Source organism: Mus caroli, chromosome 12, assembly GCF_900094665.2.
Source record: "Mus caroli chromosome 12, CAROLI_EIJ_v1.1, whole genome shotgun sequence".
NCBI lineage: Eukaryota > Metazoa > Chordata > Mammalia > Rodentia > Muridae > Mus > Mus caroli.
The window spans coordinates 55,655,466-55,669,620 of record NC_034581.1 but is presented as its reverse complement, the minus strand read 5'-3'; positions in this window follow the sequence as shown (position 1 = coordinate 55,669,620).

Here is a 14,155-nt window from a genome sequence, read left to right as displayed (position 1 = left end):
AAACACAGGTGAACCCAGAAAATAAGAATGAACCAGAAGATTTAACAAAATTTGAGGCCAAGCAGAGCAATTCAGTGAGAAGCTGAGAGAAGCCAGATTGACCAGAGAGGACATTGAGACAGAACAGCTGAGTTGAACCAGCTGGCAAGAATTCAGAAAGAAATAGAAAGGCTGAACTTATTCAGCAGCAAGTCTCTGAGATGAAAATTACCTCAGGCAAATAAGATTTATTTTTACATACAGCCTACAAAAGAAGTGAAACAAGTCATAAGGTATGACAGTTTATATTACATTAGGCTTCCCATAAACGACTTTGAAGGCCATGAGTAAATAGCATAAAAAAATTTAAGGACTAAGGAACAAAGTCAGTTTATGACTACTGTATACTAACACTCAGGGTAATAGGTAAAGGTCCACAGACCCATCAGTAAGTTTCCCAGGTGTCAATAGAGAACTATCACTTGGCTATAGTGGTTGTGCAGGAAATAACAATACAGGTTTGATAAGGAGCTAGAAAAGAGTTGAAAAGGTATTTATACGTGGAGAAATACTCACTGTGATGGTGCATCTGCAGCTACCAGTGAGGATCATCAACCCTCTCTAGGCTGATAGACTTTGTAGGGACTTCTGTATTTGCAGCTCTAGTGAGGTTATAGGTCACATGTAATTTCATGGCCTTAAAGTTATCTCCATGAGCCTTTGACTGGATTGGAGATTCAGCTGCCAAGACTTAGTAAACACCAGTGGTCCTCCAGCTGTGCCAATGGAGCCTGATGCTAATGATGCTGGAACAAGTAGAGCCACACAACACAATGTTGCACTGTGTGGAACAGTCAATGCTGAAGTTTAAATGAGTATGCAAACGACTTATGAAACTACCATTCTGCATGATAGTATGAGTTAGTGCTGGCCAATGAATTTGTGCATACAGTTCTGCTGGAACATCCTGCAGATCTTCAGAAATTTTTTGGTTTATGTCAGACAGGTCAAAACTAAAAAGAAAGGTAAACATATAAATGTAGTTTTCCATTTGAAACCTTAGGTTATTCCTTAAGATATATGAATATGTGGCCTGAAAAAGATTTAACATTGGGCACTAATTGTGTTTACCAGCAGAAAAATGGATGCAAATTAGTGTCAAGAAATAATTTGTCTCCTAATTGTAAAATAAGGTTGTATAGAATTTGGAGTAAAAATTAAGAGCCTATCTATGCCAGGGTAAAGAATATCCTTGAATTCCAGTTTATGTTTATCCTGGTGGTCCTGAAGCCTTCCAAGGATTGCATAAGACATAACATTTGTAATGAATAAATCATTAAATTTCTAGTTTATACTTGAAAAATAAGCTATAGAGATTTGGTTAAGTTACTTTTTGGGTATGAGGGAGATAGTTCACTCAGGAAATCATGAGGACCTAAAGTCAATTCCCACTGACCCACATAAAAATGCTAGGCATAGGGCTTCTCATGTATAATCCAAACGACAAGGAGCTAGAGACAGAGGATCCTGGTGTCTAACTCTCTAGTCAGTCTAGCAAAACTGTTGAAATCCAATGAGAGACCCTGTCTTGAATCAGAACTAAGGATTGTTAATGAAAGCTAACAGTTTTCATCTTATATTAAACTTATAATAATGCACAATTCAAACAACAAAAAAAGGAATACTTCCCAAAACTTCCCCTGGAATGTACTGTAAGACCTTACTATACATGAAGCAAAATTATCTCTAATACATGTGTTTCTCACGATGCCGCCAAAAGGTTCAAATATATTTGTGAATAAAACGGTCAGGGTTGGTTTGGTTTTTTTTGTTTTGTTTTGGTTTTGGTTTTTTTGGATTTGCTCCTTTCTGTAAGTGGAATAATGTGAAATAACGTAAAACTTCACCATTTTACTGTAGGAACATATGAATGTGATTTACTGAAAAAAAGATACCTTTAATATTGTATGTTTTAATTATATAATGATTTAAGACCATAATAACATATAAAATAAAGCAAGCAAAAATAAATGTAAGGTGAAACATTATATTTCTACCAACTATGTTCTATAGTATAAATAAAGACATCTTTTAACTGAAAATTATGTTAATGAATTATGAATTTCACTGGTAGTATTAAATATGCAAAGAAACATACTTATCATGAGTCATAAACCACTCATGTCTTTAGTATAAGCACTGAAAACAAAGTATTTTATATTATTAACTATATTAATTTATGAAAAGATAAGCAATATATAGTGAAATAATTGGAGTGCTTAAATGTCTATGTAGGAAAGAAAGGAGTGCATATATAAGGCATTTTATTACAATATTGTGTTTTTTATATCAAGTTGAGATACTATCACTTGAATATAAGTTGCTACAATCAGAAAATGATTTCTGTAAGCCTCACAATATGTGCAAAGCAAATATCTATAGTATATGTGCCCAAAGGAATAACAGACATGAAAACACAGTTCTAGAGTAAATCGCTTTACTGGAAAGGAAGATTATTAGTGAGAAAACTGAAAGGACAAAATGGTTCAAGAAATTACTTTAGTGAGCTTTCTAGGTGATATTTACATTAAGTACGAATGCATTATAAATCTATTTTAAAGACTTAAGGTGACAGCATAGCTAAAACAGAAGATAAAAATACATGTTACTCAAAAGAAACTAACTTTTACAGAACACATTTCACTGAAAGTAAATTAATATAATAAGATAGTCCATGTTAATAAATCTAACAGAAAGCAGGAGAAGCCATATTTATACCAATTAATGCTATAAATTAAAAAGAGTATTACAACATTAATATAGGGCTGGAGAGATGACTGAGCATTTAAGAGCACTGACTGCTCTTCCAGACGTCCAGAGTTTAATTCCCAGCAACCACATGGTGGCTCACAACCATCTGTAATGGGATCTGTTGCCCTCTTTTGGTGTGTCTTAAAAGAATGACAGTGTGCTCATATACATTAATAAATAAATCTTTTAAAAAAGAAGAATACAGAAGTGTATATTTTATACATTTTATAGTATTATATATACATATATATTGAAAAATTGAAAGGAAACTAAAAGATCTTTTCATATGTATCAAAACAGAGACACAACATTCCAAAGCCTTTGGACACAGCAGTAACAGTACTGAAAAGGAAAATTTATACTGATTGATACTGGCATTGATGTGACAAAAATATTTGCCTGTCTATAAGTTTCATGATTTTACTCTTCAAATTTCTCTGTCTTTTTACCACAAATACAACACTCATATGCATGAGTATATATGCACATACCTAATATTAGTTCTGTATACCTGGAAAATTCTAATAAAAGGGGTTGTTTGGACTCTAATTTGTGAAATACATACTTAAGCACTAGATAAATGATTTGCTCATTATCAATATCCACTATTAGAGTAAATTATAATTATTTTAGTGTAGGTGGTTTCCTTAGGTTGCTATAATCTCTTTTAAATTGCTAGCATACTTTACTTCTTTAATATTCTACATGTATGTTATTGTGGAATGAAAGTGTTCATTATTATTAGTGAATAATGAAAATAAAATTATAAAATTATTTCATTCAACATATTGCTTTCTAGCCTAATTATACTGATAAAATAATATCCTTTGATTTCATTAATATCTGTGGCCTTCTCAGTAATATTTACATGCTTTACTAAGCTATCATTGATATACCACTAGCTTTGATTCCGGAATGAGAGATACCTACTTTCATCAAAGGGTATTTGTATCTCCAAGATGTACCATTGTGGCCAAACCTCAATAAAAGAATCACTTTTTAACGGGGCAGTGGTGGCACATGCCTTTAATACCAGCACTCGGGAGGCAGGCAGGCGGATTTCAGAGTTCGAGGCCAGCCTAGTCTACAAAGTGAGTTCCAGGACAGCCAGGGCTATATAGAGAAACCTGTCTCGAAAAAAACACAAACAAAAACAAACAAACAAACAAACAAAAACCAACCAACCAAACAAACAAAAACTCACTTTTTAGAAACACACAGGCAAAAACGCCAAAATAATTGCTGAGTAAAATAAATATTATTAATACGTACCCACATTTATGGCGTTTAAAAGAGTGAATATAAGTATGTTATCTGAATCTAAACTGAGCTTCTTCATGAATCTACTCTGTTCCAATATTATCTTGGACTTGATGAAACAATTAGAGAGTTATTTAATATATATGCTTTGTTAATTGGCCACCTGGTTAGGTCAGTTGTAGTGCTGTAAATTCCTCCTGTTCCCATATGAGCTTCCTGCTGTGGAACCATTAAACTTTCCTGAATATTAGTTCTGTGAAAGCTTTATGATAATATTTTGGGCTTTAAAACAGTAAGTCAGAGAACTGCTATAAAATCCTACATTGTTTTAAGAAAATCAAAATTATTCCTAATAGAAATCCCTAGCTTTTCATTTATAACTCAGAAAAATCAAACAGAAGTCCATATCAGACAACAAGAATTACTCAGAAATTGAAATTATTGAGTGTTTGAGCCTTTCAGACACAAACAAAGATATAAATATATTTCCAAAAATATAATCAGCTCTCAGCTTCTGATCTGAATCTACATTAAACTGCCATTGAAAATCTACACTTTCATTTGGTAGCCTAGTGCCATAAATTTGTGAAATTAAATTCTCTGTGGTGTATGTTTTTCCAGAAAACATTTTTTACTGTCAAAAGAATTAACTTATAAGTTCATTTTCTGTAAAATATAACAAGTCCATTGAAATTTTTCATCATTTAATTATATTGAAACAGTTGTATACTGAACACATGAACATCATCATAGTTTAAGCACTCTATTAATATGTGAACTGGACAATGGAATTTCAGAGACAAAGCTTGGAGCTGAGACAAAAGGATGGATCCATCCCATAATCAGCCTCCAAACGCTGACACCATCCTGAGTGAGGTAACCCAATCACAAAAGAACTCGCACAATATGTACTCACTGATAAGTGGATATTAGCCCAGAAACTTAGAATACCCAAGATATAAGATACAATTCGCTAAACGCATGAAACTCAAGAAGAACAGAGACCAAAGTGTGGACACTTTGCCCCTTCTTAGAATTGGGAACAAAACACCCATGGAAGGAGTTACAGAGACAAAGGTTGGAGCTGTGTCGAAAGGATGGACCATCTAGAGCCTTCCATATCCAGGGTTCTATCCCATAATCAGCTTCCAAACGCTGACACCATTGCATATACTATCAAGATTTTGCTGAAAGGACCCAAATAGAGCTGTCTCTTGTGAGACTATGCCAGGGCCTAGCAAACACAGAAGTGGTTGCTCACAGTAGGATGATAAATATGGATCTATTTTCATTCTTCTACATGTAGACATCCAGTTAGTCCAGCATCTTTGTTGAAGTTGTTTTCATCTTTCCATTCATAGTTTTGGCTTCTTTATAAAAAATAAAGTGTCTATACATCTGTGGGTTTATTTCTGGGTCTTTGATTCAATTCTGTTGATCAATATGTCTGATTCTGTCCCAATACCATGAAACTTTTATGATTATTTCTCCATATGTACAGCTTCAAGTCAGGAATGGTGATTCCTCCTGAAGTTCTTTTATTATTAAGAATTGTTTTGGCTATTCTGTTTTTTTTCATATGATGTTGAGAATTGCTCTTCCAAATTCTATAAAAAATTGTGTTGGAATTTTGATGGGCATTGCATTGAATCTGTATACTAATTTTGGTTAGATGGACATTTTCACTATGTTAATCCTACACTTTCAGGAGCATTGGAGATATTTCAATCTTCTGATATTTTCTTCAGTTTCTTTCTTTATGGACTTGAAGTTCTTTTCATACAGATCTTTCACTGGCAGGGTTAGAGCTACCCCAAGACATTTTATGTTACTCATGGCTATTGTTAAGGGAGTTGTTCCCCTAATTTCTTTCTGGGTCTGTTTATCATTTGTACAAAGGAGAGCTAGTGATTTCTTTGAGTTAATTTTGTATCCTGTCACTTTGCTGAAGGTGTTTATCAGGTGTAGTTCTCTGGTAGAAATTTTGGGGTTGCTTTTGTATATGATCATATCATCCACAAATAGTGATACCTTGACTTCCTCTTTGCCAATTTGTATTCCCCTTATATCCCTTAGTTATCTTATTGCTCTGGCTAGAACTTCAAGTACAATGTTGAACATATAGGGAGAGAGTAGACAGACTTGTCACACAGGAGTTCTTGATGTGCCCTCTCCAAATATTATACTCCAACCAACTCCAGCCAACTATCTTCTAAATGAGACAAAAAACAATTTAGTTCACATTCTTCTCTCCGATAAGGTCAGGAATTCAGGATCTGAATAATCCTGATAAATGATATATATTATGTCTAACTTGAATATTACATTGTGTTTTGTTTTGTATTTTAATAATAGATTTTTATATTTTAATCTAAAATATATAAAATTGTTATTATAACACACTTGAAGTATTTTGAATTAGTTTGTTAATGCATATAAAATAAGTGTGTGCAATTCCTGATATGGTTGATAGGCACTTGCTTTTTAACCTCAACTCTAAAATTATTCTGAAACACATCCATGCCTTGTAATAATTTTTATAATAAGCCACATTTGTCCTGCCTCAATTTCATTGCATGCATTCTCTCTAGAGTAGTACCAACTTGATGGGTTCTACCAGGAGCAGCATGGGCAATAGCTAGCAAGGCTGGGAACCTAGAACACACTGCACAGCCTGTAGGCAGCTCAATTGTTTGGAGAATATCCTTTCCAAGTGACTCTGGTCTAATCCTCTTCACGGTTCATTTGATTTGCTGGTTTCTGCTTGTCCCGGGCACTTAGCCTGGTTTTAGAGTCTTTGCAGCAACTTTGCTTACTCTGGCAGTGAGGGGTCTAGGCAACCTGGTTGGAACTTCTGGAGCTATTTTTAGTTGTTTACCTTCCTGCTTAAGGACCTGCCCTGCAGGATGGAATCTTTTAATATTGCAGAAAACTGTTATACAATAAATATATACATATATAAAAAAGTTTTAAAGATTTACACCATAATAGGGCAACAATGACACTAGACACTAAAGGCTAACAAAAATAACAACCATAACAACAATGACAAGAATGGATGTCTATTTTGGAGTATATGGCCTGTGAGTTCCAATAGATCCTCATACATTAAAGGCTACAACCATTGTACTGAGTTATAGTTTGAATGGAGTAGATGATAGCAGCAAGTTGCTGTTTGCATCACTTCAGAAGTGCCTTCTGTCAGTATAATTTATTGCTGTGGGTGTTGACCTTCATCATCATCCTGAAGAATGCCTAGTATGTATCCACGCTATAAATTTATTTTCTACAGGTTTGGCCTTGGGCTTGCAGGGCCAAGGATATGGTGGGCAAAGAAGAAAGAACTTAATGATAGATATCTACCTATGCTTCCTCTAGCTGCTAAGTACTCAGTTTGCTGAGGAGTGGGAAGTTAGACCACTACTGTGGTCATGTGTGTTCATGACCACAATACTATTATAGATAAGTGGAAGAACTTCACCAACAATATCAAGTGTGCTCATACAGTAGGATAAAGAGCTAACTAAAGAGTACAGGAGAGCCATTTATGCAAGTGAATATTGTTATAATTTCAGAATCTAAATGGCAATAAACTTTTCAGAGAATGAAATGGGTCCATTTTTTAAAAGGCTTTGGAACTGACTCAAAAACTGGCAAAGCCTCTTCCACAGTCATTTCGAATGTAGATTATCAACTCAGAAGTAAAGGGATGAAAAAGAAGGAAAAGATGTAGGTACTATAGAGGTCCCTACAGAACAAGGAGCTGATTGAAAACGGGACAGGATTTCACCTTGTGTGTGTATGATATCCTGGCGATAGAGTAGTTTATCTGAGACGTCTTCACAGATGCTCTGAAAATATGCAACATCTTCCATAGCCTCCTCAACCAGGGTCAAAACTGGAAGGTAAGTGGCATCAGGATGCATTTGTCCTACCTGACTAAGTTCTTCAACCCACCAGCAAGCCATACTGCCTCCATTGCAGTGACTACTGGCCTCACAGGATACCAGAAGTCTTCAATGCTGGGAAACAGAGGGAAACTGCCATTAAATAAAGCATAAAGCATTTGCTGATGCACATCTTGATGGCATATATATATATATATATATATATATATATATATATGTATATATATGTGTGTGTGTATATGTGCATATATATATATATATTATATACATATATTCATAGTTATCAGAATGAAATTTGTTTCTTCTGTCCTAGACTGGAATGTAGATAGACAGAAGTCATAATGTTATTCATAAGCAGTGAGATTTTAATATTTATTTCTTTGAATATAAGAGTTTTATACAAATTAATTGGAATTTAAACGATTACCAGTATAATCTCTTATAGCAAAGGTCTAATTATTGATGCATGCATGTATTTAACCATAAGCTCCTGAACAGTAAGATCATGTTTTGAATTATAAACTAAAGCAACTTAGTTTTTTTTTGCCACTGCTGAACACTATTCTAGATCTTACTTTAAGGAACTTTTTAAAAGATTACTCAATATTCATTTCTTTTGTTGATATTTCATTACTTTAAGGTAAAATTGCATACCCCTAGATAACTTGTATACTTCTACCTTTAGTCTAAAATTAATTATTTTTACAATTAGCTATAGATTCCTATTGTTAAAGGATGAATTGAAAATGAAGATATGAAGATACGAATTGCAAGAGTTTACCTTTGTTTGGATATCATCGTTTCTAGAATGTCTGTACTGACAGGGATATTAAGCTATCATTTTTTGTTTTTGTTTTTGTTTTCTTTTTTTTCTTGGATATTTCTTTATTTACATTTCAAATTTTATCCCCTTTCCTCGTTTCTCCTTCAAAAATCACCCTCCCCCATCCTCTATCCCCTCCCCCATCCTCCCTGCTCATCAACCCACCCACTCCTGCTTCCTGGCCCTGGCATTCCCCCACACTGGGGCATAGAGCCTTCATAGGACAAAAGGCCTCTAGATATTGATGTCTGATTAGACCATCCTCTGCTACATATACAGCTAGAGTCATGAGCTATCCTTATTTTGAGGTCTTCTGAACTTATTGAGAAAGTGTATGTTTGTAGTAGTGCATACATCTGTATGTTTATGTGTATGTATGTGACAAAAGCAGAGAGCATACACATATACTTCTAATGCTTATATATGTGTCCATCTATATCTAAAAGTGAGCATGAATTCACATTAATGTTCACAGTATTATCACCATATGGTCATTTTAGCCTTCTCCCCTGCCTTCTCTTTAACTTGCTCCTCCAGTGTTAACTCCCATCTTCATTGTATCTCATGGTTAAATTTCAGTGTACATCTTAAGCATTGTTGCTTGATACTTTAATGGAAAGAGACACCATGAACTAAAATGCAGCGATTATAGAAAACTCTTTTTGACTTCAGTATTCTGGTTCCATCACACTTTCATTGTGCTCCTTTCAATAAGAATATTTATATCAATGCTATATACTTAATTTTTTTGTCATTGTGATTGTGTGTACATAAGTGAGTTTGTGAATGTATTGCACATTCCTGTGCACACACATTTAGACCAGAGCATAACCACAGGGGTCTTCCTCTGTCACTGCCTGCTTTATTTGAGACAGTCTACTAAACTGAAAGTTTGGCATTTCATCTTGACAGTTGGGGTTGCCCAGCCAGCTCTCAGGATCAGGCCCGCATGACTTTGCTCCGAAATGCTGGAGTTACTGACATATGTAGCTATGCCTAGTTTTTCACCTGGGTTTTGAGGTAGGAGCCTTGAATTCAAATATCATCCCTTCATGCCTGCATAGCAAGAATTTTTACCTTCTGAGCCATCTCTCTAGACCCAGAATAATCTTCTCATAATATAAATTCTGTTTGCTCATCACTCTAGCTTCATAAATAATTTGAAAATTCCACAATATGAAGTTTTACCCTTTGTAATATGATGTTTACAGGTTCATTCATTTTATTAATAAAAGGAATTATATAAGTGAAATCGCCAGTTTATTTTTCCATTTACTTATTTATCTGCTTTAGCTTTAACTTGCTTCTAGTGTTTAGTGATATTATATAAAAATATCTTTAAATCTTTTTGTAGAATTTTTTATATATGTTTTCTAATAAGCTGAGTAAGTAGATGTTCTGTTGTTTACTATGTAAGTCATTTTATATTGCTCATCATTGCAAAACTGTCTTTCAAACTGTGTGTACCAGGCAACTGTGCCTGTCAGAGTTTAAGCAGTCCAACAGGATTGAGAGGAACCTCATTGCTCTTTTAATTTGCAATTCTCTAAAAACAAAATATTTTGAACATCTCTTCATATGCTTAAATGATATCAATACATCTTCTTTGTTGAGACAACTGTTCAATCTTTACCTCAATTCTATATTTGTTTTGAATTTGTTTTCTATACATTTCCATAAAAATAAACATTTCTTACATTCACCTTAACAATATATCTTGTTTAAAAATTACAGTTGTAATAAAGTTCAATTTATTTTTTCATAAAATTCCCAGGTTATATAAAAAAGCTTATCTGTAAGCACAATACCACGTACAATGTGGAAAATCCTACTCATTAAGGTTGAAATCTACAATGACCATATAGCTCCTCTGAGCTTGGTGCAAAATGGAGGACTCCCTTAACCAGAAGTGTTTCTCCTTCTCTGACTTTGTTTGGGGAGGCCAACCTTCCACACCCTCTACCTGCAGAAGGTCAAGTAGTCTTTGGCAGACATACAAGTTCAGCCTCCTCTTTCCCTGATAGGAACCTGCCCAGCCAGTACCTGGGACTCCTGGAATGTCTCTCCATACAAATGAAGCATTTACATACTTTAAACTCCAACCAATGATTTTTATTTATCCTGAAAACTCCTTCCCACTCTCCTGGGTTCATACACAATCCTACTTCACAAAGAATAAAGTGCATATGTACAAGGCCATCCCGAATAAAGGTATGCACATAATCTAAGATCTGCTAAGAGAGCTGTTTCATTGAAGATTGTCGGAGAAGGCCTTCATCTAAAAGAGCTGTGTCACTAAGATTCCTGACTCAGCTTCACCCTTCCAGCCTGGGGTGCAGTGACATCTGGACACGCTAAGGAGGAGGAGGCAGAGGATGCAGAACCACAGCAACACACTTACATGTACACCACAGTATAATTTCTCCTATGGATCTTCAATTAGTTTTATATTTTTCTGCTTCAGATTCAATGCTATGAAGTTTTCTTAGTTAATTATATGACTGGTATAAATTATCTTTTCAAATTTTTACACGGAATTCTTTTTTACATGCCTAGTATGGAATTCTTTTAACATTATTTACAAATCCAGAACAATATTTATGTTCCATAAAATATTAAATAGGAAGATTGGGATAGAAAATCAGTTTCTTCTCATTGTAAAAATGAGCTGCTCTACTGTCTCTCAATATGAAGTATTCTGTGTGATATATACACATGCACATATACTCAGACAATTACTTTGTCTACTAAGTTTCATTTTTCCTATATTTTGAAAAATTTTACTATTAATACAAGCTGAATTTTGCAAAATTCATTCTCTACAACTAATGATATGTTTTTGTTTGTTTGTTTGTTTGTTTGTTTTTGGATTACTTACAGGACAGAGTAAATTTTATAAAACATCTTTGTAAAATCATTGTGAACAGAGGCATTGGTAGAATATGATCCAACCTCTTTGAGGCATCTTTGAAACTCCCTGAAAATGTATTGAATGTTTTAAGAATTACACTTCTTTCTTTTTAATCCTACGGGTTCCCTCTGTTGTCTGTGATTGATTTGATGCCAGAAGAAATGTTTTGCAGAAGCACAGATTTCAGTTCCCTTCAGAAACATGTCAAAATTTTCAGCATCTCATTGGATTGCTCCCACATGTAGGCTGGGAGAAATGACTCAGCACAAAGTGTTAAGAAAGACCGAGTTCTGGTAGTTTGAGTGTGATCCTAGGCTTGCACCTGACCTTCACTAATAAGAGTGGGGAATAACAAATAGTGTACCAGGCTCACTGATTAGTCTAAAATGATGTTCTGTGATCCTACTTGCTTTCAGGAATTTTTGTTATTTAATGAAAATATACTTTCGGGCTGGTGAGATGGCTCAGTGGGTAAGAGCACCCGACTGCTCTTCCAAAGGTCCAGAGTTCAAATCCCAGCAACCACATGGTGGCTAACAACCATCCGTAACGAAATCTGGCGCCCTCTTCTGGAGTGTCTGAAGACAGCTACAGTGTACTTACATATAATAAATAAATAAATAAATAAATAAATAAATAAATAAATAAATAAATAAATAAATAAAAAAGAAAATATACTTTCAAGACAACTTGCTCTTCTAAAGAGGGTAAGAGACATAAAAAGCATAGCTGGTCTTCCTGACTGACAGATGTTCATTCGAAAGCACAGCTGCCCCAGACCCTGCAGCTTCCCTAACTTTGGTCAGAGAAGCTTAGTTTAGATCCAATGAACTCAGTGAAGTTTTGAAAATCGTTTTTGTTACGTTATGCTACTAAGATATTGTGGTTAAATATATGCAGCATTATGGTGTGGCAGCTGACCTACCCAGAGAGATTTGTATTTTGGGGAAATAAATAAATATATGGCTTAAATAGAAAACAAAAACAAAAACAAAACAACCCAACCTTTTAATGATATATTATTTTGTGATATAATTTAATTAACGTATATGTTTAAAGACATTTTAAACCTGTTATCATAGGAGAAAATGGACACATTTACTTGTAAACCCTTCTCATCCCAAACCTCCCGAAGAAGACATAAAACGGCTACAGATAAAGCATAGATAAACTAGTAGTATTTCTCCTCCTAGTTGCTCTGAATGCAATTTAGCAATTTGTTTTATAGTTCATTTTAAGTAGTGGCAGTTTAAGAAGCCAAATATCCCTATAACAATTCAATATAAAAGGGAAGACAAAAGAACGTGCAAAATGAATGTAATTTGATTAGAAACAGAATTGTCTTATAGAACTCAGCAATAGAGCTGGTACAAGATTTAGTATCATGATACAGTCCAGCTGATATTATGCCATAAATTCTTCCAGAGCGTTTTAAATTCTATAAATAGTTCCTGGGCATCTGGTTTAGTAAATTCTTAATTGTCTGTTTTGATTATGCTGCAGCCCAATGTTTAAATCCCATGAGTGTCTGTGTCCTCACTTACAGGTAGAGAGTCTTAGAGGAAACTGGCATTTGGAGCATTGGAAGGCATGTTTGGAAAGGTTTCTACACTGAGACAAAGAAGTTAGGGAAGCAGTCATCAAACAAGATGGGAACAAACACAGAAGCCAAAATTTGGAACACAGGAGCATAGGACCAGAAGGCTCCACCAGGGCAACTCCCTGTGTTGTTTACATTAAGCTTCATTGCTTACTAGTTTTGCCAAAAGAATATTTTAGAAAAGAAAAAAAAATGTTTAATAATAACTTTGTTTAAAGGGCTTCTGCATACAAATAAGTAATGTTGTCCATGACAGCATGATATATTTTAGTCTTACACTTTCCAAAGAATTCACTCAAGAAACAAATTTGTTCAAGTGAAATTGTCCTTCAAATGATGATTAAAAGCCCAAATTATTCTTGTTGAAATAATGTCATGGAGGAAGATATAAACAAAGAGAAAGAATTGTTATGGCACAACATTCATGAAACAGAAACTGGTTTTCTTCGAGGCTTCACAGGATTCAGTTTCATACGTTCCAGTGAGAGGTAACAAAGCTCTAGAGTTTTGGTCCCTCAATCTAATTACTATCTAATTCCAAACACAAACATCACAGCCTCAAACCAGACTGATTAAAAGTCTAGACAGAGCATTTTCTCTGGATTATAGCTACATCTGCAATACAAACCTTTAAGTGAAAGGAGAAACAACCAGTTTTATTGGTGATATATAGCAAAGTTTATTCAAGAGACCACCAATTGGGCAAGAACTGCAACCCCTGCCACCTTCCCCTAGGTGATCTGGGTGGAGTGTGGTTATAAATTGTACCTTTCTTTCTTTCTTTCTTTCTTTCTTTCTTTCTTTCTTTCTTTCTTTCTTTCTTTCTTTCTTTCTTTCTTTCTTTCTTTCTTCCTTCCTTCCTT